The 27553-nt window shown below is 31.4% G+C and overlaps 1 protein-coding gene across 1 annotated transcript in view; it reads left to right on the forward strand.

Moving 5' to 3' along the window:
* The first annotated feature begins 21487 nt into the window (after nt 1-21487).
* Nucleotides 21488-27553, forward strand: part of mlt (tubulin folding cofactor E like protein mlt) — a 30723-nt gene continuing 24657 nt past the window's right edge. Inside the window, exon 1 of the mRNA XM_067275565.1 lies at nt 21488-21650. The gene's annotated coding sequence lies outside the window, so the exon portion shown is untranslated. The remainder of the gene's footprint in view (nt 21651-27553) is intronic.

Consider the following 27553-nt stretch of genomic DNA (forward strand, 5'->3'; position numbering starts at 1 on the left):
ATTATACGTTTAAAACATGTATTTTTAGTAATAATTTATGAAAATTGAATTTCGAATGCTACAATGTTTGTATATCTGAGGTTATCTGTTTGTCTCTCTTTATTTATGTTGATCAATTTTATGCTAGATTTACAAATTGTACCAAAAAATAACTTAATATATAAATAATATAGTGCGTATTGTTAATGAAATTACTTATTTTTCAACAGAATAATGAAATACGAACGTGTAGAATATCACCATTTTTTTGTGATTTTTCTCGTAATATATATTACAAAAGATGGAACTAAATGCGGTATGTATATTACGTTGTAGAAACTATAAATAAATTTATAAATAAACCTTTAATGATACATTCTTAATAAAAATTCAAGAAAATACTTGTTATGAATAAAAACTTTTGACTACTCTTCGATCACTCGTTCTATTCTATAGAAAATAATGTTTAAAGGGCCTGATTACTCTAAGATTTATAGGGGAAGTTGCGCAGCGTAGTATTCTCAGAGACGTCTGTAAATTGAAATTTCGATCTATCCATTTACACATCTTTTCTGTTTATTATGTCAGATACAGACAACAATGTTGCAAAGGGGCTAAATACACACACTTGTCATCTAATAGTGCAGAAAACCACCCTGAGTGTGGAATCTCTTTGACTTCATGTTTCTTACCATCACATTTACTGAACAAACTGTAAATTGTAGACATAGAGACATTTTTTTTTCGTTTCGAGATCTGGCTTCAGAAAGCCAGATCTCGAAAACGAAGTGGAATTTCATAAGGTTTATAGAGGATTTTAAGGTTATTTTTTTTACCATAAAAAAATCTATCCATGAATCAAAATGTCGCCTCTGTAAAATCATCTATGAGTTGAAAGGCACAGTTTAAATGGAGTGTGAAAATACACATCAGGTTCTAGAAAAACAATAAAGAAATCAGAGTTAGGAAGTCGTTGTCGAAGTCAGAAGTCGAATCTTTTTATAAGAGTCGTGAGAATCTTATCTGTCGACTTCCCATCACTGAAAGAAACAAACACGAAGATCAAGAATCGCTGCTTGTCAATATCAACTTAAAATCTGGCTTCAAGAAAGAAATTTTTCTAGCTAATTTAAGACATTGTGTAATGTCCTAACATATACAAAGTTAGTCAGAAATTTCTTTTGCTGTCAGAACTTATCTTTTCAATTTATTTCAGGTGTCGAAGAGAAGTTATACTCTATATAATAAATATTGATATCCATCATTTGTAATAGAATTTATTTTTCTATTTAAATTGTTCTATTTTAAGCATTTTACCATTAAATTGTTATCAAATTTTCATTCAGAACAAGAATTAGTTAGAAATTCGAGTAAAATAAAAATAACTACTTTGGCTGTAAGTACTTTATCATTTAAATAAATGAAAATATAAACAAAACTTATTTGTATAAAATTGTTTAATAAATATGTAGATTTTTCCTTATTGCGTTGTTCATACGAGAAACAACGAGTTAATTGTTGATGGCCCCGATTTTAAAATATTAAGCATAATTGCTCAGAAATTAAAAAACAAGTAAGTAAAAAAACAGTTAATTAGCCGTAAATAAGGTGTTTTTACAAATAAATATATACTGATTTTCACAGGTTCGAAATTGTTCAACCCATTGATAAGATATTTGGAAGTAAATTAAAAGATGGATCATGGAATGGTATAGTTGGACGAGTGCAAAGGAAAGTAAGATAATAATCAAAATAATATAATTTACGTTTAAATAAAAACAGGTTTTGGTTTCGCTATAAAAATAATTACAATGATAATATGTTCAAACAATAACATTTTGATTAGAATGTAAAAAATAGATATATTACAGATAAAAAAATTGTTTTCATTGCTAGCGTAAGTGCAAAACAATTAAGCCATCTTCTCTGCGAGAGAAGACAGATTTTGTTCCTGTTATTTGGACACGATAGAAATGTTAATCACTTAATGTAAATAAATAAATATACATATCTATATATTTTAAAAATTGTTATCCGTTTCAAAAATACTCTATCTCCCACACAACTATATACATGTACAGTAGAGCATCGATTATCCGACTCAATTGGGAATTGGAGTTAGTCGGATAACTGAAAAAACGGATAACCGAAAAGCATGAAAAAATACATTATTAGTATAGTATATTAGTATATCCCATGTAATTTGTATATTAGTATATCGCTTTTAACGTACTTCGCGTTGAATTTTCATCGATGTTAAGCCTAACAAAATTTTTTTTAAATAATCGTCGCTATTGTATCGTTAAAAATTATTTTCTTTATTTTTCACAAAATAAAGACAAAATAAAAAATTAAGCATGGTTTAAATACTGACCTCCCTATCATGGTCGAGCCAGCGTTGCCAGGTAAAACACGCAAAAATTTAACAAAAATAATATTTAAGTAGCCAAGACATAGCCAAATATTTTAGCGCCACATCACTAGCGGACATTTGAATTTGCCGACTAGAACGCGGTCGGTTAACAGATGTGACGGTTACTCGATGCTCTACTTATATAACACTAAAAAATACTACTTATATAAATATATAAGAATATATATTATTTTTATATATTTATATAAAGTATGTATTTATTTTAATATTTTAAATTATATACTACATTTCAGTAAACTCAATAATTTTATATCTAACTTGTTTAAGGCTTGTAAGCATATTCAATGCAGATAAACTGATTGTTCGTTTTAATTCTTTAATGTAATGTTATATTTGTTTAAGGAAGTTGATCTTAGCACTCTTGCAATGCTCGTCGCTTACGACAGATTTCAAGTAGTAGATTTTACAGTTCCTGTTACTGGTGAGAAAGTAGTGTTTATTGTTTCTAGTCCCAAACAACGTTCCAAACTAACAACAATAATTAGACCATTTTCACTCAAAGTAAGTATAAAGAATCAAGTTTCTATTCAAGTTTTCAATGCCTAACGAATGCAGATACAGTAGAGCGTCGATAAGTGGAACCAATTGGGGACTGGGGTCCTTCCAGTTAATGATTTGTTCCAGTTTCCGACTTTCTACGAAAAAATACATTAACCTGTCCGATGTTCAAATTTTTCATGTCAAATTACATTTAGGCGGAGTGTTAAAGAAAAATATTTAATTTTTTTGTTATGTCGGGTTCCACCACCAGGGTGCGCTATGTAGTCTACACACCGGCAACACTGCCACGTGTTTCTTACCCTTTCTCTTTTGTTACTGCTTTCACGCTGTATAGTCTGTTAAATAAAACCTCTCTTTGTCTTCCAGTTTGGAGTGTCTTTTATCAGGTTATGGGCCCAGGCCACGTCAGAACAAGTCATTTTTAATTGAAGAATTAAGTATCTGAACTTTATTGATCAAGCCGTCTTACTGAAAATGGAATCTGTAAGTAATAATTTTACTATTGCTAAACTGAACGGTGCTGAAAACTGGAACTTATGGAAGTTTAGAGTAGAAGTTCACATGCGGTCCAAAGGATGGATAGACGTGTTGCGTGAAACACCGACAGACAAAGAAAGATTGAGACTAGACGAAAGAGTGCAAGATGTTATTGTATCTCTTGTAGAAGACAGAGTTTTGTCCCATCTAATAAGTTGTAAAACAGCATCTGAAATGTGGAAGAAATTGACTAGTCTATTTGAACCCAAATCATCTATCGGAAAGTATCTTTTACAAAAGGAATTCTTTGACTACGAATTTCAAGCCAAAGGACTAGGAACGCATATCTCTGATTTAGAGAATATTGTAGCAAAATTGAAGGCGCAAGATGATGAGATCTCTGAAACCATGCTTATGACTAAAATAATTTCTTCCCTGCCACCTGAATATGCACACTTTGTAACTGCCTGGGAATCTGTCGTTGAAAAAGAACGTACTTTGCACAATCTAACATCCAGACTGCTTCTTGAAGAGAGTAGACTTACAGAGAATAACTCCAACAAAGAAAAACTGGACAATGTTGCACTTCCATCTCATAAAATCTACAATACCAAAGCCAGGTCGAGCAATAAGAGATTTCCATGCCATTTTTGTGATAAAATTGGTCATTTCATAGCTCAGTGTCCAGCTAGACTACAAAAAGAAAAAGAAAAGAGGACAACAAGAAAGAATGATAGAAGGAAAGCAGCATTCATCGGTGTGAATATGGCGGAGGTAGCACCAAGTGAAAACTCGTGGATTGCAGACAGTGGAGCCAGCGATCACATGTGCGCAAAGAAAGAATGGTTCCTTAGTTATTCAGAATTTGATAAACCAAAGTTGATAAAGATTGGTGACGGATCATATCTTAAAGCTTATGGATCAGGCAAAGTCGAACTTTTAGCTAACAATGGCAAATCAAACATTTTATCAAGTCTCAACAACGTCCTATACGTTCCAGATCTGAAGTTTAATCTATTCTCAATCAGCTCAGCATCAGACAGAGGCTTCAGTATGATTTACAACAAAAGAGGTTGTAGACTTGTTCGAGACAATGAAGTGTTTGCTATCGGAACAAAGAAAGAAAAGCTATACTATATGCATTTTGAAAAATACCTGAAAAACACAGCTTTCGTTGGAACACACAGGAAGAAGGAAAACATAAGAAAATTCCATGAACGATTAGCTCATCAAAACATTAAACGAGTTCGAGAAATTTTAAAGAAATGTGGAATAGAGTACGAAGATGACCCTGACTTCTTCTGTGAATCCTGTATGAAGGGAAAACAACATCGAATTCCCTTCAAGTTAAGTACTTCAAGAGCAAAAGCACCAGGTGAATTATTACACATCGATCTATGTGGACCTATGGAGGCAGAATCTGTAGGAGGAGCTCGCTATTTCCTGCTTGTAAAAGATGACCTAAGTCACTTCAGAATTGTATACTTCTTAAAAGGAAAGAATGAAGCCAAAGATAGAATCCGAAAATGCATCAAATACATCAAAAATAACTTAAACTACAAAGTCAAGATAATAAGGACAGACAATGGTAAAGAAGAAGTTAACCGTTTAATCAAAGAAACCGAAGAAGAAGAAGGAATTGTTCATCAGTTATCCTGTAAATACTCACCACAACAAAACGGCAGAATAGAAAGAGAAATGCGAACAATCGTTGAAGCAGCTAGAACAATGATCCATGCAAGAGGATTATCCAAGTCACTTTGGGCAGAAGCTGTAAACACAGCTGTACATGTTATAAATCTAACCGGAAGGAGTAGTGTTGAAGGAAAAACACCATATGAAGTATGGTATAACAAAAGTATAGATATAAGTCAATTACGTGTGTTTGGAGAAACTGCACATGTCCATGTACCTAAGGAAAAGCGTTTAAAGTGGGACGCTAAGAGTAAAAAAGGTTTGTTTGTGGGCTATGGATATAACACCAAAGGCTTCAGAATCTACTTTCCCGAAGATGATGATGTCCAGATCGTTCGTGATGTGGAATTTAATGATGAAAAACAAACTGGAAATTCACAGTCAGATAAAATACCAACTGAAGAGAGCGTAACTCTAGATCTTAATGAAGAAAACTCAATCTTTGTTAAAAGCGATACTGAAGAAGAAGAATCTGAATCAGCTTTAGAAGAAGCATGTGAAGAAACGGAACAGGAAAATAGAGAAAGTCAAACAAAAAACAAAACGTACAACTTAAGAAGTAAGAATGAAATTAAACTGCCATCAAGGTACGATCATCATGCAATGATTGCAGATTGTGAACAGATATCTGCTTCAGAAGCCTTAACTCAACCAAAGTGGAAGAAGGCAATGGAAGAGGAAATAAATGCCTTAAATAAAAATAATACTTGGATCTTAGTAGACCTCCCTGAAGGTCAAAGATCTCTAACAACCAAATGGGTATTTCGCACTAAATACAGGAAAGATGGCTCAGTCGAGAAGTACAAAGCTCGCTTAGTAGTGCGTGGATTTCAACAAAAACAAGGAATCGATTACACAGAAACTTACTCCCCTGTAGCGCAATATGATTCAATCAGATTTTTATTGGCCTTTGCAGCAAAAGAAAAACGACAGCTACTTCAATTTGATGTGAAAACCGCCTTTCTGCACGGTGACCTAGAGGAGGAAATCTACATAACACAGCCTGAAGGATTTATTAAGTCAAGTCAAGCAAACAAAGTATACTTGCTAAAGAAAAGTCTATATGGCTTGAAACAAGCCCCCAGAAAATGGAATGAAAAATTCTCGGAATTCCTTAAATCTAAGAAGTTTATAGCTACAGAATCAGATCCATGTGTATTTGTGAATATGAAATCTAAAGTAGTAGTTGTCCTATATGTTGATGATGGATTAGTGATTGGTGACAACCTTAAAACAATGAAAGAATTGATGGAAGAATTAAACAGAAAATTTGAGATAACATGGGGAAAAGTCAACAGATATCTTGGAATGGAAATAGAACAACACACCAACGGTTCTATCTTTATCTGCCAGTCCCAATACATTGAAAAACTACTTAGTTTGTTCAATATGGATGAATCAAACCCTATCTCGGATTTAAAATTTGAGTACTTTAGAAATTGCATAGGAGTCTGCAAATTTAAATGAAATCGCTTCCTATGCACTCTGGACTTGTCTCCTAATTTTTTTTCTTTGTGTTTTTAAGTCTTGATTGTAGTGAGTGTAACAAAAATGTAAAAATTTAGGAGGAGTGTTAAAGAAAAATATTTAATTTTTTTGTTATGTCGGGTTCCACCACCAGGGTGCGCTATGTAGTCTACACACCGGCAACACTGCCACGTGTTTCTTACCCCTTTCTCTTTTGTTACTGCTTTCACGCTGTATAGTTCTGTTAAATATAAACCTCCCTTTGTCTTCCAGTTTGGAGTGTCTTTTATCAGCTTCCTTTTGCAATTTTTCTCCGTTGCGTGTCGCTTCGTGTTGAATTTTCGTCGATTTTAAGCCTAACGAAAATTTTTATAATAATCATCGAGGCTATCGTATCGTTAAAAATTATTTCTGCATTTTGTACAAACAAAATAAATATATTAAAGAATATAAAAAACATGAAAATTATACTTTAGAAGTAAATTTAGTATCAAAAACATTCGATTCAGCACGACACAGTCCGACTGAAAATCGTTCCACTTTCCGGCCATTCCACTTACCGACGTTCCACTTATCGACGCTCTACTGTAGTTTTCAAAAATGAAGTTGTTTAACTCAGAATCACTAATACTTTTCAATCAAACTATTAAATATACATTTATAATTATAGCAATAGTACAATACACAGCTACATAATAGTAGTGACATCGCTAATACGTTATGATATTTTAAACTTAAATACTGAATATACGTATAATAATAATTCAACGAACTAAATTATACAGAAATTTGTCATAGTCCTACGTTTGAAAAATACTCTACTTCACACAAGATGATGTATTGATGTTGGTTTCGTTTAGTCTGCTGTAGAGACTTGACTGATAGAGGAGTGTATTGCTTTCCGCTTATACTCCGGAAGAACAGGAGGATGATCGCACAGCGACCGAAGAGTAGGCCTTATAGTAGACGGCCAATCCGGGAAGACAGAAGAGAGGTCACGGACGCGACCAAAGCAGGCCTTATAAGAGACGGCCACCGCGAGAAGGGGGGATAGAACTGCCTTCCGGGAGGACTTGGGGGAAGCTGGCCCCTATTCAGGCGTCATTGGCAAGGAAGAAAACCCGGAAAAAACTCCGGCTGCCAGCTCATCCAAGTGAGGCGCGAAACCCCCGATCAAACTCCGGTGTTTAGTGTCTGGCCACCGCCATTCTGAGCGGAGACGGAGTCCACTCGGCCACCGGTGGGCTTAGTCTGCTATAGATGGAAATTCTAGAAAACCAGCACTTTTAATAAAGTTTTATATGAAAACACAACGCAGACTTTAGAAAAAGTTCACGTATTCATTGCGCCACATTTTAAGAGGATTGCTGTCGTAATTTTTGCAAGCTTATGTGAAATCTTCCATAATTTATTGCAAATGCTGCAACAGAGAATAGTATATAATTAGTTGAAAAGCATTATTTTTTCGTGGAAAAGTGTGGCAACGCAACTCATGAGACGGCCGGATGGCCGAGTGGTAAAGGTGGCAGCCTACCGCTCTGGGGGACACGGGATCGAATCCGAACGGGTCGAATAATCCCCAGGAATTTTTCGGGGGTGGTCCGTTCGGATATGTCGGGCCCCGTCCCTCACCACCCGGTCGCCCCATTGTGGGCCTGGCCGAACCCATAATGGGCCTACTAAAAGAGGCCCTCTTAGTGCTCACAGGGCGGAAAAGAGTTAAAAAAAAAAACGCAACTCATGAACACTCTGAAATCACCCAGACAAAATTTTTATGGATAACCGGCACCAATTTACAGTACTTTTCAAATACTGGAGGGAGCCAGAAAAACGCCATTTGGACAGGCATGATGCGTGACAAAATGAGTTGACGTGGAAAAAACGGGGATACTATAGATTACCACCTATGGAATTTCGGGTCTTTGAGTATATATCTGAACTCGGGAGACCGAGACGAGTTCGACGATACTCTACTTTTGAACCGGAGACAAAGTTATCATACTTTTTTCCAGCGATCGCGTGATGATAGGGAGTCGCGTCGCTCTCTCTGCTAAGTCGGCCTCGCTATCGCGATCGGGAGTCGCGTCGCTTGCCGTTAAAATTGCCTTTAGTAGACGTTTTCCCCCTTTTTTTACTTTGTTCAAGAACTACCGTGAATCAATAACTAGTGACGTTTAGCACATGGCGGCCTGCCGGCGGCTCCCCTCCGGAAAGTCAATTGGGAGCATGAACAGTGGGAACGGCCGCCATGTTCGCTGCCATAAGTAACATTAACCGAAATGGCGATCGCGCGATGATCGGAAGTCGCGTCGCTCTCTCCGCTCTCGTATCGCGTGTTTAACCCTACTGGAGATGACCGTAGTCCGACGTCATGGTTTGCAGACTTTACCGCAAGATGGCAGTACTAGCAACTATGGTGCCGTCTTCATGAGAGCATTAAAAAAGTATGGTAACTTAAAAAGTATGATAACTTTTTTATTTTTCGTCTCCGGTCCAAAAGTAGGGTACCGTTGAACTCTTCAAATATATAATCAAAGTCTTGAAATTCCATAGGTGGTAATCTATAGTACACCCGAAAAAACTATAGTACTGTCTACTCGTGATCTCTGGTCAAGAAGTACAGATTGTTAGTTTATTAAATTAGGTAAATCAGCGAAAAATGTTCCATAAGAAAATAGAACATAATTTTTTTTACAAAAAAATACACCTACTCTCTAACGATCGAATGATAATCATAAAGGATTATTCATAATTTAAATAATATACAAATTACTTTTTGAAATGAAAATTTTAGATCATGTTCCATAGATAAAAAATTCCAAAATTTTCAAAATTACAATACTATTTCTATAATTAATTTTAAAAAACTCCAAGCTCTATTAAATCAAAATTATATAACTGATGTTCAAACAAATTATACAATTAATGTAAATAATTGTATACGTAGTTAATGAAAGGTCAATATAAATTGTTGTTAACATTTTAGAAATATAAATATTTAATAAAATGTAATTATATACATGTGAAATACGTACAGTACAGTGGTGTCTCGTTCTTCGGATTTAATTTGTTGAAAATCGATAAATATTAAACAATATATATAACAAACTTCGCCAAAAATAAAGCGAAAAAATACACTGAAAAAACAAGAGGAATTTAATAACACAAGAGCGAGAGCGGTAGGAGTTAATTGCAAAACAGATGAAATTTAGGTTCTGAGTTCACTTTTTCATTTCGCGCTCAGCAGTGGCGTAGCGGGGGGGGTGCAAGGGGTGTATCATGCACCGGGCGCCACTCGCAGAGGGTGCCAAAATTGTCTTCAAGACAAACTATATGCGTTTCTGGATGGGGAGTGGGGGCGCCAATAAAGTGTCGTGCCCCGGGCGCCAGTTATGTTCGCTACGCCACTGGCGCTCAGTTCAAACCCTGAAATGTTCGAAGAACCAGGTACTACTGTATTTATAAAAATAAATTTTAAATTATTAACACTAAATTATATTATTTTAAAATTTCACAGACTTGGATTTGTATAATTGTTTCTACCGTTGTTACTGCAATATCGTTTTCCTTCATTGCTTTCATGAGAAACAACTATCTTCCGGAAAGAAAAACTGCATGGACTACGAGTAATTTTACTTGGTTTCTATTACGCAGCTTAACGTTTCAAGGTAATTAAAAAGTATAACATAATAATTATTATTTTCGAAATTGAAGAAAATACTATTCTCTATAATTGCAAAGTTTGTAAAATTACATTCAAAATAAGGAAATAAAACATGTTCAGTAATCCGACACTCTGTCGTAACAACTGACTAATAAAATGGTGCTGGGTAAGTGTAGAAGTGTTCAATTGTTGGAAATTCTGGTTTTGTCCTTTGTGTGTTTGAGGAGAACTTTACAGGATAATTTTTTAATGGAAAGTAAGCCCTTATTTAAATGTAAAACACACAAAAAATATCTGGAAAACATTACGCCCCAATCTGTGGTTTTATTCAAATCAACATTAAAAGGAAACATGTTTATGAAACGAATAATCTGATATTTATTAATCAAGTTTTGTTAATTAATATTAATTTATCCACTGTTGTTTGCCTGTGTTAACAGTTGGCTTATAAATATCATAAGAATGAAAAATATTTAATATATTATACTGAAAAAAGAAAACGCTTAGAGGATTAGCATAACTTTCAAAACACCAGTTTAATTCTTATTTATTATCAAACACACGAGTATTTTCACGCTGATTGTGAGAAAAAATAATTTTGAAATGCTTATTTTCTTGAACATAATGATAACTACACTCGAAAATCAAACGCAAAAAACGATTTTTTATAACTTCACGTTAACTAACTGGTATTATGGTCTTTGATAATTTATACAGGAGGAGAAATTGATTACGATAAAAGTACTTCATCAAGACTTATCATTGGAGTTTGGTTGCTAGCAACAACTGTCCTGATATCTGCATACAGTGGGATTCTGTTTTCATACATGATATGTCCCGTTTACGAAGAGGTGCCGAAAAATATCGAACAATTAGCCATTGCAGTGAAAAACAAGGAATATTCTTGTGGAACATTGTCAAATTCGGCGTTATCAGCGCTGATGTTGGTAAACTATTTGAAAGAATATTATGGATTTTTATTCATTATATTAATTGGTTATTGTAAAAAATTAATTATGGCGTATTTACTGTTAATTCCTATAAATATACGTTTTAAATTTCACAAAAAAACTAAATTACTTTTATCTTTAGAGAAGATACATACTTAAGCCTCCACAATTACATTACTTATATGTTATTTACAGGGAAAAAGTCAAGGTATGGTAAAAATTTTAAGTGAATATATAAGAAGTCATCCGGAAGAAAGCTTTTCTACTTTCCAACAAGGAATTCAACACACGCTACATCACAAATATGCATATATTACGTCAAAATATTTTTTCGCTACCTTAAAAATGAGAGAAAATTCATTTATCGTTTCAGAAGATGTATTCATGTCTTATTCAATTGCATTTCCAATGAAGAAGAAATTCAAGTTTAAAAACAAATTTAATAAAATGTAAGCATACTTTTCTCATCGAAGGTGCTTGAAGTGCTTGAATGCTTACATTATTAATAATATTTCAGTACAATAGCGAGGTTAAGGCAGAAGTTTTAAACTCGAAAACGTGTACGTCGGACGTTCAGCGCCGCCTTCCAGTAAGCCTAGAAGTTTGACAATGGCGTTTGGAATGTCGAGCATGATTCCACCGACTGTCCAAACACCATTGTCACATTTTCGCGTTTAAAACTTCTGCCTCAACCTCGCTAATATATCTTTGATTTAATGGAAATTAATTTAACGAACAAAATTCCTGATTATTTAGCCTTAAGTATAAATTTGTTTTTTTTTTAACTTTAAAAATGCTGTTTATATGTAATTAATATGTATGTAATGGACTTTCGGCTTTTACAGAAACTTTCTCGCGCGAATTAATTTTTTAAATGGAGATTTTACTGTACTCTGCAGAAAAGACCCAGCAAGTTATGTATTTCTAAACGTTTATTTTATAACAGATGCAGAATACCATCACGCAAATTTGATTTCAAATTTATTATGAACTTCTAAAGTAGCCATTACGAAGTGTAAATTTATAAAATGTAAAAATTTCTGTATACAGCGCAAATATATTGTCTTCAATCGCCAGTTTTTCATGAATCTATTGATGGTCAATGCTTTGCGTTTGAGGTGTTGTATGTTTGAGAACTTCATCAAATAGTTTTATGTCTTTTGCAGAACTAAAATACCGCTTTAATTATGAACTTATTACATATAAAAACAACTAGTTGTAGTTTAGAAGAGACAAACGGTTTGACTCAGAAATGAACCTTAAAGTTATAGTTTTAAATAAACTAAATTATGTATGCATATATAATATATATATATCTATATATATATAAATATATATATATATGTTCAAAATAAAAAGCACTGTTAGAAATTTAAGACAAACGTCATACTTCAACAGAAAGTAGAAGGGTTTAAGACATAGGATATGAAGACGTGCCAGTGATCTGTTTTAAGACGTGTTACAGTTTCTTATACTGTGGATTTCACATATGCACTGTAAATTACGATAGCTATATTAATCTCTATGTAAAATTGTCAAAATTTTCTACTTTATATATTTCTTTATAATTATTTCTTTCTGTTTATTTATTCAGGTTGCGAAGATTAGTGGATGCTGGAATTTACGAAAAATTGTTGAAAGAAGTAAAACAGGCTCCAGGGATCGATTACACTGACATTCCTCATCCTCTTTCTATTGACAATAGCATGAGTGCTTTCATTCTGTTAGTTTCTGGCTATGTAATTTCAATTTTAATTTTCTTTGTTGAATTGCTAAGAAAACAACGTAATTTTTTGAATGAAGTTTTTAAATAATTGAATCTGTACCATGAACAGCAATTATATTATACCGTTATTCACAGATACTTACATATATTTCATTAGTTAATTTCTATTTTGATAATGTTAAGCATGTGATGTAAGATATTACTTACTTGTTAGTTAAATATTTAGCTAAATTCTTATGACACGATAAGCATTTCAGCATAGAATTTCACATATGAATTAAACTTGTGAACAGTACTTTTATACAGTATAGTAATTATCAACTACAATAAAATCTATGTTTGTTATTTCACAAATTAATAAAGCTGTCACCTTGACCGATAAGTTATTTGCGTCGTTTCGTCTTTAAACTTAATCTACAATTTGTACACGAGTGAATTTAGAAATATAGGGTGTTTCGCTCAAAAGTACTCTTTTATTAAATGACGAATTAAAATAATGGTTTAAGATATATAAAAGCAACAAGCAACATCTGATGGAAAAAGTTTTACACAGTTTTTTCGTACTGCAAGACGACGCAGAAGTCGAATCGTGAACATTACGAGTATTGTCCACTCATGGCTCTGCCACAGGAGAAAGGGTAGGTCGTGATCCGGTATGTTCGATAGCGTGACCTCCAAGATCTCATGATCTGGGGACCTATTCTGAGCTCTTCCGATAACTGAACGAGAGCGATACACGGGACATTCGATAAGTCCCCTTAGCGAAAAGCAGTTAACGAACCTTAGACAAATCGCTATTCTGTGCTCCACGTTAAGTGGGTTTCGCTACGGGTAGTCGGTCGAGATGCGTCTGGGTTCCATGCTATCGACAGCTATTACGCTTTAACCAATCACAGTTTAGTTAACATTGTATTTTTGTCACGTGATCTCAACCCGCCATTTTCTAAGCGAAGCACGTGGTTTTAGCATTGTCGTGTATCAGCGCTAGTGAAATAGTTTTGTTTTAAAATGTCGAAGAAAGGACAACGAAGCCAGCGAACTACAAGTCGCCAGTTCGAGATGCTCGTTAATTTTATGGAAGACAACCCTAAATTAATGTCAGGGAAGTTAGATGCTCCCTTTACCGTAAAAGATCGCCAGAAATTGTGGCAAGAAATAGCCGACCGTCTGAATTCCGATGGAGTCGGCTCACAAAAAGATCCAGAAAGATGGCGAAAAGTAACTGATAGTTTTGAATATAAATGTAAAAATATATGACTATCATTTTAATTTATACATATGCGAATGAAACCTATTTCAGAAATAATGTTCATGCTATAGCTACTTACTTTAAATTTTAACAAGAAGGCAATTACCATATTCATAAACAATTGAGGTAATTATTTTTAAGTAATACAACAACATAGTTTATTAACTCTCTCTCCAATTGCTCGTGAAGTAAAATCATTCTTACACCAAAAGACGCCATGTTGTTTTCACTTTCGTTACGTTCCTAACGGAAGCTCGAGAGTGACCGATAACAAAAGCTTAGTTATCGCAAGTGGCTATCGGAATCGAAAACGAAACGTACGGCTCGGAATAGCATTTTCACGATTGATTAAACGCGAATCACGTGGTTCCGATAGAAACTGGTTTTTATCGTATTCGTTAGCTTAACGATATAACTCAGAATAGGTCCCCTGGTCCACTTAGATTTCTTTGTAGGATTACGTGAAAGATATGGTTTATGCAACTTCGGTCAGACTTCAGATCTTCGGGAGCGCATCATCGCCACTATGAGACATGATGCTAAGACGCACATAGCAAAAAATTGACCGAGCGTAAAGTTGGCAGCCTACCGCTCTGGGGGACCCGGGATCGAATACGAACGGGTCGAATAATCCCAGGAATTTTTTCGGGGGGTGGTCCGTTCGGATATGTCGGGCCCCGTCCCTCACCACCCGGTCGCCCCATTGTGGGCCTGGCCGAACCCATAATGGGCCTACTAAAAAGAGGCCCTCTTAGTGCCCACAGGGCGGAAAGAGTTAAAAAAAAAAAAAAAAAAAAAAAAAAAAAAAAAAAGAAGACATGATGCTGCGCACATAGCAAAAAATTACCTACCGTCTAGTTGTCGTCACAGACTGCTGGACCGCACATAATATGTGATTATTTCACATCTCTATGTTATCTGCGTATTTTATCAATCAAAATAATTTTAAAATTTAGCGACCATTTTCAAGAAGACGAGGAAAAAGTTTAGTGAGAACGTGTAATTATTCGACGAATTCAATTCATATTAAAACAAGATTGGTCAAGCCGATCTGATAACACGCTTCACAAAAGCAAATCAAATATTAATTTTATTTAAAATAAATTTTATAAATTCTTGGAATCAAGTAGTTGTTCAGATGAATTTTTCACTTAATATACAGTAAGGCATGTGGTTTAGAGACATATACGTTTAAATATTACTTTCTAAACTAATGGTTTAGAACAGCGATGAGCAACCTTTCACTATGTAAGGGTCACATTTTAAAACTTTTGAACTGATGCGGGCCGCATACAAGAGAAAAGAAAAAAAAATGTCGATATATCACAATTATTTATTCATATATAATTATAAATTAGCATTTATATACTTAATTTAGCTTTGGAACTGATGTAAACGTAATATACCGGAAATATTCGGTTAAATATCGGTCACTGTTAGTTTTAAGTTAGTTTCTATGTTCCTGTTACCCGGTTTCTTGTTTTAATTTTTACTAAATTCATTGCAGAAAAACAATTCACATACATAAGTCCTAGAAATAACGTTTGTATTTTTGCTGCATACTTCCTTAAGCTGGGAAATTGATATACAGTAATACCCCGACTTACGCGAACTCGGAGTTAGGCCAGCAAGGCCAGGAACACACATGCGTAAAATTCGGCATAAAATCTAGCATAAAACAGAAAGCGTAAAAATTTTTCTGAAATTTTGGCTGAAACAGAACTGAAAAAAGAGTGGAGTATGTCTACTTTTTACGCCAAAATTCCTCCAATAAAGAGAAGTCTTTTCTGTGACGTCAAAGTAGACACGTGGCTTTTATTCTAACAATGGCGGCAATGAGAGTTAACCCTATAATTGTGACGGTCTCAAAAAAAAACGAAAAATAAATGAAATAAAGGGGTTTATTGAATCCGTTCGACCACGTCAGTGTCATGTATAAAGACACTGTATTGCGGCCGGATGGCCGAGCGGTCAAGGTTAGCAGCCTGCCGCCCTGGGGGACCAGGGATCGAATCCGGACGGGTCGAAAAATCCTCAGGAATATTTCAGGGGGTGGTCCGTCCGGATATGTCGGTCCCCGTCCCTCACCACCCGGCCGCCCCATTGTGGGCTTGGCCGAACCCATAATGGGCTTGCTATAAGAGGCCCTCTTAGTGCCCACAGGGCGGAAAGAGTTACAAAAAAAAAAAAAAAAAACACACTGTATTTAAACAACGTTTATGGATGCAAAATTTCAAATAACAGGTAGGTCTAGTAGAATCGATATATAGGCCTAGTATTTAGATAACACGTTCTTTATTTGAATTCGGAATACAAGTGTATTAATTTAAATTTTCTATATTATAGCAGAGGAAGCGGAGAAAAAATGGAAGGTACAGTACAAAGGGACAGATATATGAGAGGAAAAAATTAATAAAATTAGCACTGTTAGTGGCAGTGGTGTTTCCTATTTGGCCAGAATTTTTACGTATGTGTGTTCTGGCATAAAAGCGTAAAACAGAAACAAACTGAAAGCTGATATCTGATTCAGTTCTCTACCACACAATTTTACGCATGTGTGTTCCTGGCCTTACGCGATTTTTAAATCTCGTCGATTCGTCTTTTGTTTGAGCGCCACGCAAGTCTTGATTACTCACTCCCCCACACTATTGTTCAGCTTACATGTTCGGACATGTCGCACGGAATCGACGAATAGTTACAATTTATTTTGTGTTACTTATTTCTGTGTTTGTTATATCCACGGAGACTTGAGAGACTACTATGTCATCCAAACGAAAGTAGAACTGATACCTCTGCATCAAACACGAATAGAAAAACTTTATCTTTGGAATGTAAAGTTCGATACAAAAATGAAAATTTGTGAATTGGCAAAGAAGTTTGATCTACCGGAATCGACGCGTCGATTCCGGTAGATCAAATTGTTCTGACCGTGGCGACGGTCAGAACAATTATAAAAGGTAAAGAAAAAATTCTCGAAGCTGTGAAAACTTGACAGAAGGCCTCAATTCAATTGAAAAGGGGTTACAAATTTTAGAAAATATAGACTCCAACGAAGAGCGCATTTCTTCTACAAAACGAGAAATAAAAAAATTATTAGCAATCTACGAGGAACTTTTGAAAGAGAAAAATAATCTTTTAGCAGTCAGACGAATTTATTAGATTTTATGAAGCCTTTATTAAACATTTCTTTTCTAAATTATTGTTTTCTTTAATCTCTGGCCCCAATTAAAAATAATTTGTATGTATTTATATGGGAAATTATACCCCGACTTACGCGAATTCGACTTATGAGGTTATCGCTCGGTCTCACCTATTGCGTAAGTTCGGGTATTACTGTACAGTATTTATTCATATTTTATGCGACGCGGGCCACAAAAAATATTAAGCGGGTTGCCCATCACTGGTTTAGAACATAATATTTAAACGTTAGGGCCGAATGGCTGTGCGGTCAAGGTGGCAGCCTACCGCTCTGGGGAACCCGGGTTCGAATTCTGACGGGTCGAAAAATTTCCAGGAATTTTTTGGGGGTTGGTTTTCCGTCCAGATATGTCGGGTTCCGTCCCTCACCACTCGGCCGTCCCATTGTGGGCCTGGCCGAACCCATAATGGGCTTGCTTAAAGAGGCCTTCTTAGTGCCCACAGGGCGAAAACAGTTTAAAAAAATAACTTATTTGCGTCACACAGTAGAGTACGACTATGGAAAAATTAACCAAAAGTCGGAATTTTCGAAATGCTGTTTGAGTCACGATTTAATAACTATTTGGAATTTACAATAAAGGATTTATTCACCACCACTATAATTGACTGTTGATATTTCTCCAAAACTGTCAAAATGCGAGTGGTTGCCTTAAATCTTGGAAATGACTTTGAGTGAGCTTTGTTTCTATTATAAAACTGTGTTCATGTAGTGTAATTAGTAGTAATTATTTAACGAGAACTTGATTTCTGTAAGTAAGTAGATTACGATTCTAAATGCTGTAACTTTGAAATTCGTTTAAAACTATAACTACTAAATGAAAGTATAAAAAGATGACAACAATAATATATTATATTTCCAATGTAGTCCAGCTGAAATTTATGTAGTTTCAATTTTTATGCTATTTTTATCTGCAGAATATATTGTTTCCACACTTGTTCAGGAATCAGTTTTAACGGAATTTATTTTAATACAGTAGAATCCATTGAGTTCGACCAGGTCCACAATAGGTCCGCTGGTTGGTGAGAAACATATCCGGATGGGCCATCCCTGAAAAATTCTTGGGGTTTTTCTATCCCAGGTTTAAAGAACGGTAGTCTGCCAGCTCAACTGCTCGGCCATCGGCGTGATGATCGGTCAGCTATCCGAGGCTAACTTGTAAGTTAATACACTACATTTTTTAAAACTAATTCATAAAAGAATGTTTAAAACGTTAACAAAAACAAATGAAAGTTAACATGTATTATAAAATTACCATTTAACTTTAATAACTACAAGGTACAAAAATAACTTAAAATTAACTACAATAATACATTTTTTTTTTTTAATCTTAACAATCACATTACACTTTAACACTTTCTCAGCACTAGTTTAAGTAAAAGAAAAAAAAAAGAAAAAAAAAACGTTTCCGACCCCGTTCAGAGGTCTGCCTCAGGTTAAAACATATTAAAATACAAATTAAAGAAAATAACTCAGTTCTAATGGTAGAAATATAGCTGCTATTTTTAATTTTACAAAATTCGAAAAACAAACAATTTACGTATTTTAAAAGTTCTACAAACATATAATTTGCGTAGTTTTAAAATGAAAACATTAAATAAAAAATAAATAAATAAAAAATAAAATAATTACGCATGTTACTAACAAAAATTTTAAGTCGAGCGTATGTCGTACTCCTTCCTCATCGGGTTATCAACTAGAGACTACCATGCTTTGGATAACGTTTCTTTCTCCTTGAAATTAATGCATTCACTATTAAATTTTCTAGATGCTTGGAATATTTCAAAAGCTTCCATTCATCGTAACTTGCTGACATCAAACACCTTTTTTAATAATTTAGCCTGGTCCCAACATGCTGACACCTCCGGCTCGCTCGCAAACCGGGCAAGTACTGTGATCTGATGAATTTGAAAAATAATAAACGCCGATTTAGTGCAGAAGATATTTAGTCGCAAGCCAAGTTTAAGATCACACCAAACAAGTTCATGTCATGTTATGAGAGTTTTAATTTCTGATTTTTTTTTTTTTTTTTTTTAACTCTTTCCACCCTGTGGGCACTAAGAGGGCCTCTTTTAGAAGGCCCATTATGGGTTCGGCCAGGCCCACAATGGGGCGACCGGGTGGTGAGGGACGGGGCCCGACATATCCGAACGGACCACCCCCCGAAAAATTCCTGGGGATTTTTCGACCCGTTCGGATTCGATCCCGGGTCCCCCAGAGCGGTAGGCTGCCACCTTGACCGCTCGGCCATCCGGCCGTTGATTTTTGTTTAAAAACTGCAGCCTTCTATTGTAAGATCTTAAGAATGATGATTAAATACAGTAAGTGAAAAGAAGATACGACTGGTTCCGCTGGAAATGTAATTAATTGTAATTATTTAAATTATTTTTGGACGTAATTTTCAGTTTGGAAAAAGTCATATTTTTACTTGTAAAATGGTTATCCTATGAAACTTGTTGCTTGATACAATTTCAGACCGGGATCGAATCCGGACGGGTGGAAAAATCCCCAGGAATTTTTCGGGGGAGGGGGTTGTCCGTCCGGATATGTCGGGCCCCGTCTCTCACCAAAAGAGCCTCTTAGCGCAGGGCGGAAAGAGTTTTTTTTTTTTTTTTAAAAAAAGATACAATTTCAGATTGTTAATTAATTAAAATTTTCTCTTAAGATTGACTCAATATTTTGGTGAGTGCACAAGATTTTTTGAGTTGCAATTTTTTTATTTTTTTAAATAATATTGGTTGTATTTATAAATTATGTACTAATCTAACTCTATCCACTTCGTAATCATAATTGGATTTTAGGAATGTTTATTAAAGTTGTGATTTCTTAAACCATGAAACAATGACACAATGTTTACATTTCGAACAATGTGGAATCTGGATATTCATTTATCAAACAAGCATAATATATAGACAAATAGTATGCAAAGAGCAATAATAAATCATTAAAAACTAAAAAAAATCAATTGAAAAATTCTGCACGCATGGTAACGCAAATTTTAATAGTAAACCATGCTAAAAGAAAATGAGAGGAGAAAAAAAGTCCAGGCCTTCGAGCGGGACTCATCAGAAGGATAAAAATAAAAAAATTGTCCATTTTCTGATTTTTTTACAAATAGTGAAATAACTTAAGCCATCGGCTGACATTAAGATTTATAATGATTATTTTTCTACTTCAATATCATTATGTTATTTTGTATACACAGGATCTCCGAAAGGGGGAGAGCCCAAAATGGTTTTTGCACCGACAACTCTCTATTCTCTCGGTGTCCTGAGAAAGTCAAAATCAACTTTAAATGCATTCCTTAATCCAAAATATTTATGCAATTGTAAGGAAACTAAAGCGCAATTAAAAATTCAAAAATTCTGGTATTGAAATGTACTCAGTATATCAAATGTCTTTGTTTTGGACACTCTTGACACTTTGAGTGATTTTTTTCCACGCAATCTGACTTACAGCACATACCGTACACAAACATAAAAAGTGTATTTCAGAAAGTAAAAGTATATATGTTTTTTTTTTGTTATATTTTATTTTTTACTTTTGATTAAGAAAGCATATGTCTATAATAAGAATGATAATATAAAAGTTTAACTAAATTGATTTTGTCCCTATATAAACTTAAAAGATATTGAATTTTCATAAAGTCATTAATGTATATAAATAAATATCGTTGAAAAAATTTAATATTTTGAATTGGTTAGTTATTGTAGTGTCATTCAACTCTTGACATCGATTGAATCCAACCGGTTATCATAACCACATAAAAACTCGCTTTTCTTATACAATAATCGCATCTATATTCAACCAAGTTCTGTAAACATACATAAAAATTGTTATTTATAAAAATAACAGGAATTTTATTTTTACATCACATTTAATTTAGAAAAATCAGACAATCATTCTTAAAAATATGACATTTTTAAAATTAAAAAATTGGCTTGAGGTGCCAATAGAAAATCGAATATCACATATTTAATCACTAGAAATTTGAATCAAAAACTTTAAGCAATAATTTATAGTTTTTAATAATATTTAATTACACGTAATTAAAATTAAATTTTTCTTTATATCTTTAAAATAATTAAAAATTTAAAATTATTGGTTAGAAATTAATTTTGAAAATCAAATAGTGTCGCTTCGATCGTTTATCAGCTGGGACTGTTTACAAACAGCGAAAGGTCGATTATTAGGTCAAGGTAAACGAACGACGTTTTCGCGATTTGAAAGAGAATTCATTTGAAAACTACGAAGTAAATAAAATTTGTGACGTTATTTGACATTCTTAAATTCAAATCATTGCAAGGAACAAGTAAGTTTTTGATTTAAAATAAGATATTTTGATGTAAACGTTTGAGAGGGAAAAAGTTGCTTGCAAACAAAGGGAGCACTTTTTGTTTCAAAATACGAAGTAATTATATTTTGATGGCGAAGATATTTAATTACATACTTAGATAATTGTTAATAGCAATTAAGGTGATTAAGATAACATAACCATGCAAAAATAAAATAAATTAACCGTTAAAACTCTAAAAAATTATATTTTCATATATTATAATTTGGAGATAAAGTATGAATGTAATATAAACATATGGTTTACTTTAAATAATAATTTTAAATATTTAAATATTCATAAGGTTAGTAACAGTATGTGAAAATTGTGTTATATAAATGCGTTGATGAACTTATAAATAATGCAACTGTTACTTTTGCTTTGGGTAAAATTACTGTTTACATTTTTTTTTTTTTTAATAAATTCTCTTATTAGTGAACCTATTACTTATTTATTTATTAAATAGATATTTGATATTAGATTTCTTATTATATTTTATTCTATTTATGATATATTTTATATTAAATTAAAATTTTTCAGATATTAGGATTGTAAATATAAATTTTTAGTTTTAAAACCACACTGTTTATTATAATGCTATTGATACATTTTGTTATTTTCCATTTATAAACCTAGTTATCGGTTTAATATTAATAATGTTACTTATTTAATCTTGTTGATTATTATATCTTTTTGCTTGATTAATTTGGAACAGATAAGAGTAACTGTATATATATATATATATTTTGTATGAAATATAATTTTTCTGTTAATTAAATTGTAATTTTTTATAGAAATCAAAAGATGGCAAGGTATTTAAAAATTTCTTATATCAAATTATTTCATCTCTTTACTAGAAGTATGTTAAATTTAAATTTTGAATTAAAAAAAATATTTTTTAAATAAAATAACTGATTAATTAAAAGAATTATGAATAATTTATTATTTAATTGAGAAAATTATATGCAAAATTTAATTTTTTCAACATCAATTTTTCATCATTGGGATATCGTACTTTAATTTTTAAATTAACTTAAATTTTTTCTTAAAATTAAACAAACAAAAAAAAATCAAATTTAGGTAGTGAGTGTAATTAAATATTATGAAGGTATAATAAATTTAGAAGTAAAATTATTTTGAATTTCTAAAATAAAAAAAATAGATGATGATACTCTTTTGTTTTGAGAGTTTATTTTTATCAATACTTGATTATGTGTATTATTAATTTACTAGTAAGTATAAGTAACAATTTTCACATTTCAATTGTATTTACATATATTTGGTATTTGTTTATATTGAAGTAGAATTATTGTAATATAGCATTGAGTTTTTAAACAAAATAAATTTCTAAAATTGGAATGTTAAATATCAATACTACCTAATAGTACATTCATTTATGCCATTTATAGACTGTATCTGAAACCTGTGTGTAAAATTTTAAAATTGATTGAAGAGAGTGCCATTTTATTCATTTAATGTCAAGTATTGAAAGGCTTTGTTTTAGAAAAAATGAGCCTAAAGTATATTGACATTATTTCTTGTTTATAAAATGTATTCTTGACATATAGGCCTATTATGTAATTGTTAAGAAGATAAAATGAAAATGAAGTAATTGAATATTCAACATATATTGTGTAAGACGGAAAATCTGAAAATGAAGCTTGTAAACATTCCTTTAGTTTCAGCAAAATTATAGCAATTGTTTGAAATGATTTTTACTTGTAATGCACACTTTTGAACAGACATAATGCAAGTCTTTTGATTTATTCTGAATCTGTTGAGCATTATTTCACTCTCTCAACAATTACATAATTTACATCACCCACATATGTTTTATATTAACAGAATATGACATCACCAAACTTTTCTTAATTCTTTACAAAACAAAATTTATGTAGTAATTTGTTATTTATGGTAAATACTTGAATTGATATTTTTTGTAACTCTTATGATTTAGAAATAGATTTGAAGTCAATCTATAAATAATGTTTTAATGTTTACGTTTTAAATTATTTATATTATTTTCTTTTGCAATCTTAAAAAACACTTCACTTATTACACTGTATTTATGAATTGAAATTTACTTTACTTATTTTTTCATTACAAGTACTCTGTAGAATAAACTGAATATTAAAACATTAAACAATAAGTAAAGAGAAATCAAGATTTTAGCAAAAGCAATTAGAAATAAGAACAAAATAATTTCAAGCATTGTAACATTATTTTTCTGGTTAGTGTTGTTAGAATGGTATTAGATTTAGAATACATCTTGATATAGTCAGTATAATTAATATAACAGAATTTTATTGACTGTGGAAAAAATTGTAAAATAAGATAAATTGTCATGCTTTTAAACAGCATTAAGAACTTTGACTTAAATATTTACAATTTAATTTATTTGTGAAAAGAAATATTAAATATTAAATAATAATTCGAAAGATGGTAGAATATCTACACCGGAGAACAGTAAAGTTTCACGTATCTAAATGCCTTTTACCGGTGCGCGTATCATCCACAATACAGTACAAAGAAAATAATACTTTTAATATTCAGCATAAAATTTACAAAAGAACAAACATTTTCCACTATCTTAATAGCAGTCATCAGATTTGTAAGGATACTGTTCTATATTGTGATAGTATCTTTCTATATTTGATTGAACCTGATGATGACTAATTAAGTTATCCAAAAACAATTGTTCTTGTGTAAATTTTATAAAGTATAGTTTAAGTTAAAAAGTTTTTAAATAATGTGATATTTTGATTTTAAAAAATTTGTAATGTATACTAAATATACAAAACATCCTACAAATATCAAAATAAAAATGCAAACTTAGAAACAATTTATTGACATATTTTAATAGAGATATTATGACAAACTTAAATAATATTGCTAAGTATTGAGATCAAAGAGAAAATATTGTAATCTTTCATAATTTTTAATCATAGTATATAATTATAATCAGTAGATATTAAAATTCTATTTTGATAATTTAGATTTGCGAGAATATCTGTTCAAAAATTACATCTTAATTGCATTAATTTATTTTAATTTTAAAAATAGCATTTTATATAAACTTAATAAACTAAAGTTTACTCTTAAATAAATTTTATTTATTTTATGTCAATAAATAAAGTTTAGTTGGCAGAACAGTATTTGTTGATTGATTTGAGATTATCTGTCCTCCTTTTATTTTGAATTGATTTAATTAATTCCCTTATTGGCTTAGATCAATTTTATTTGTTATACAAATTTAGAAAGATGAATATGTTTCTGTTTTATATTTAAATAGTTTTAATGAGGTTATTTAAAATTTCTAAATCAAATACTGGTACACTTAACATTTATCACTTGCAATCTTAAGTAAGTTTATTTTGGAAAGTTAGCTAATTTCAAGTACTTAAGATAAAGCATAACGAAAAAAAATTATATTTTCTTTGTTTAATATATTTTTGATTTTGATATTTGTTTCTTTAAAGTTTTATAAAATTGGTCAGTGATTCTATTGTATAATAATTAAAATTAAATGTTTTTAAACTTATAAATATTTTAATATTTAATATCAAGAAATAGCTAATATGAAAATTTTTAGGACCAAAATTGTTTTAAAATATTATATGAAAAGATTTTTAAATATTATAATATTTAAAAATCTTATTTAAATTTAAATAATATAGCATTTAATAGATTTAAAATAAATAACAATTTTAAATAAATACAATTACATGCTAAATTATGAAACATATGATTTTTGTATTTTTGTTTTTCTTGTCATTTTTGCAATATTGTTATGAAGTCTTTCTAAAAAGTTTAAGCAATGGAATAAGATATTTAAAAAATAATTGAAATAAGAATATTTATTATATATGTGTTATATTAGTTAAATATTTTTACACCCAAAACACAAAAACTGTTTTTCTGTAGTTTATAATCCTAATGCTTTTTGGTTTTTCAGGGACAACCAACACAAAAATAGTATAACAATCAAAACAAAAAATCACACTTCAAGAATTTCAGTTGGAAAACAAAAGAACTATCTGTCTGTTTAACACAAGTCTAACATAAACACATTTTCTTTCCTACATTTATATTTTTACATATAATTTCTATACAGAGTTGATAAATTAATTATCATTGTAAATAATAGAAGAAAAACAGGGAAAACAAACCTTGTTGAAGAATTATAAGCAGAAATATGAACTACAGTATTTATGGGTATAGCTTAGGAATAATTAATGAAAATGCCTAAATTGGAAGAATTACTTCTGAAGTGAAAAATAATAATGAAAGAGATTTTTAATCAGGAGTATAATTTATAAGGAGATAATTTCTTGCTCATCAGACCATTATTATTTACAGTTTTTTATAACATAAAATAAAATAATATGGAAACTCAAATCCAAGAAAAATTATATAAGAACTACCATATATCATTATGACCAAATTGTTTAGTGCAAAGAATTTACTGAATTTTATCAAAGGGGATAACTAAAAGTCCAAATTTCAATTTAGAAGACAAATTCCAAAAAATTATAGAGAATATAGAGGATTTCGTAGGGTGGTTACAGTGCAAAAAATGTTAATAAGACATTCTGAAAAAGAAGTAGACTCTTCAATATCTAAAGATACTATTCATAAAAAAAATCAAAAACTATTTATAATTATACAGTTTTTGATTTTTTTATGAATAGTATCTTTAGATATTGAAGAGTCTACTTCTTTTTCAGAATGTCTTATTAACATTTTTTGCACTGTAACCACCCTACGAAATCCTCTATATTCTCTATAATTTTTTGGAATCTGTCTTATAAATCGAAATTTAGACTTTTAATCATCCCCTTTGATAAAATTCAGTAAATTCTTTGCACTAAACAATTTGGTCTTAATGATATATGGTAGTTCTTATATAATTTTGTCTCCCATTCTAAAGATACAATTTTGAAGTATGATAACTTTGCCTAAAATATTTAACTATTACAGTTTTAGCTTTCATCAATGAGAAACAGACAATTCAAGATTATTAAGAGATATTAATACTTCATTACTATTTTATTACACATGTGATGTTTTCTACCTTATTTAAATATGTATTGAATTTAATAAAAAATCATTTTTATAATATATTTATTTATTGTAGCTTACATATAAACACATTATTTCATGAATCATAGTAATAAAAAATATCCATAAAACCTTTGTATCTCCAGTTGTAAAGTTTTTTAATTAGCAACTAACATTTTCGATCTTAAACAGATCTGTGAACATTTTTTTATTACAATTAAACCCAGTTCATTTGTATTGACATAGAAATATGAATTGTAGTATTTATCAATTAATATTTTGCATTTATAAGATTAAACTGTAAAAAAACTATACTATCAAGTTAGAATGTATTAGTTTCACTTTTGTTTGAAGTTATAAAAAAGTAATTTGATCTTATCGAATCATACAAATTGAGAGAAAGTGATAAACTGGCAGACTATTTTTATTTAAATAATATCTTACAATAACAATTTTTTAAAAGATAAAATAACAGAAAAACTGCATACAATTTTTCCTATAAGCTTATGATACGGCCAGAATAAAAACTTAGTTTTTTTTTTTTTTTTAAACTTCTTCATTAGGAATTCATGTGATGAATTTTATGTCATAAATTCTGGTTAGAATTCATTGCTTGATTTTTGTTAAAGCAGTTTAAAATAAATGAATTTTTATTTTTATTGCATTATCTAGTAATCTAGACATGAAAAACTTAATTAGCCTTTTTTTTATTGTTATATATATATATATATGAATTTATGAATTTTATTATAATTTTTTATAGAAGACTTTGTTGGTTTATTTTAGAAATATTTATTCATTTTTCTGTTAAATAGAAAGAT

This window comes from Centruroides vittatus, unplaced genomic scaffold, assembly GCF_030686945.1.
Source record: "Centruroides vittatus isolate TY-2023 unplaced genomic scaffold, ASM3068694v2 contig_628, whole genome shotgun sequence".
NCBI lineage: Eukaryota > Metazoa > Arthropoda > Arachnida > Scorpiones > Buthidae > Centruroides > Centruroides vittatus.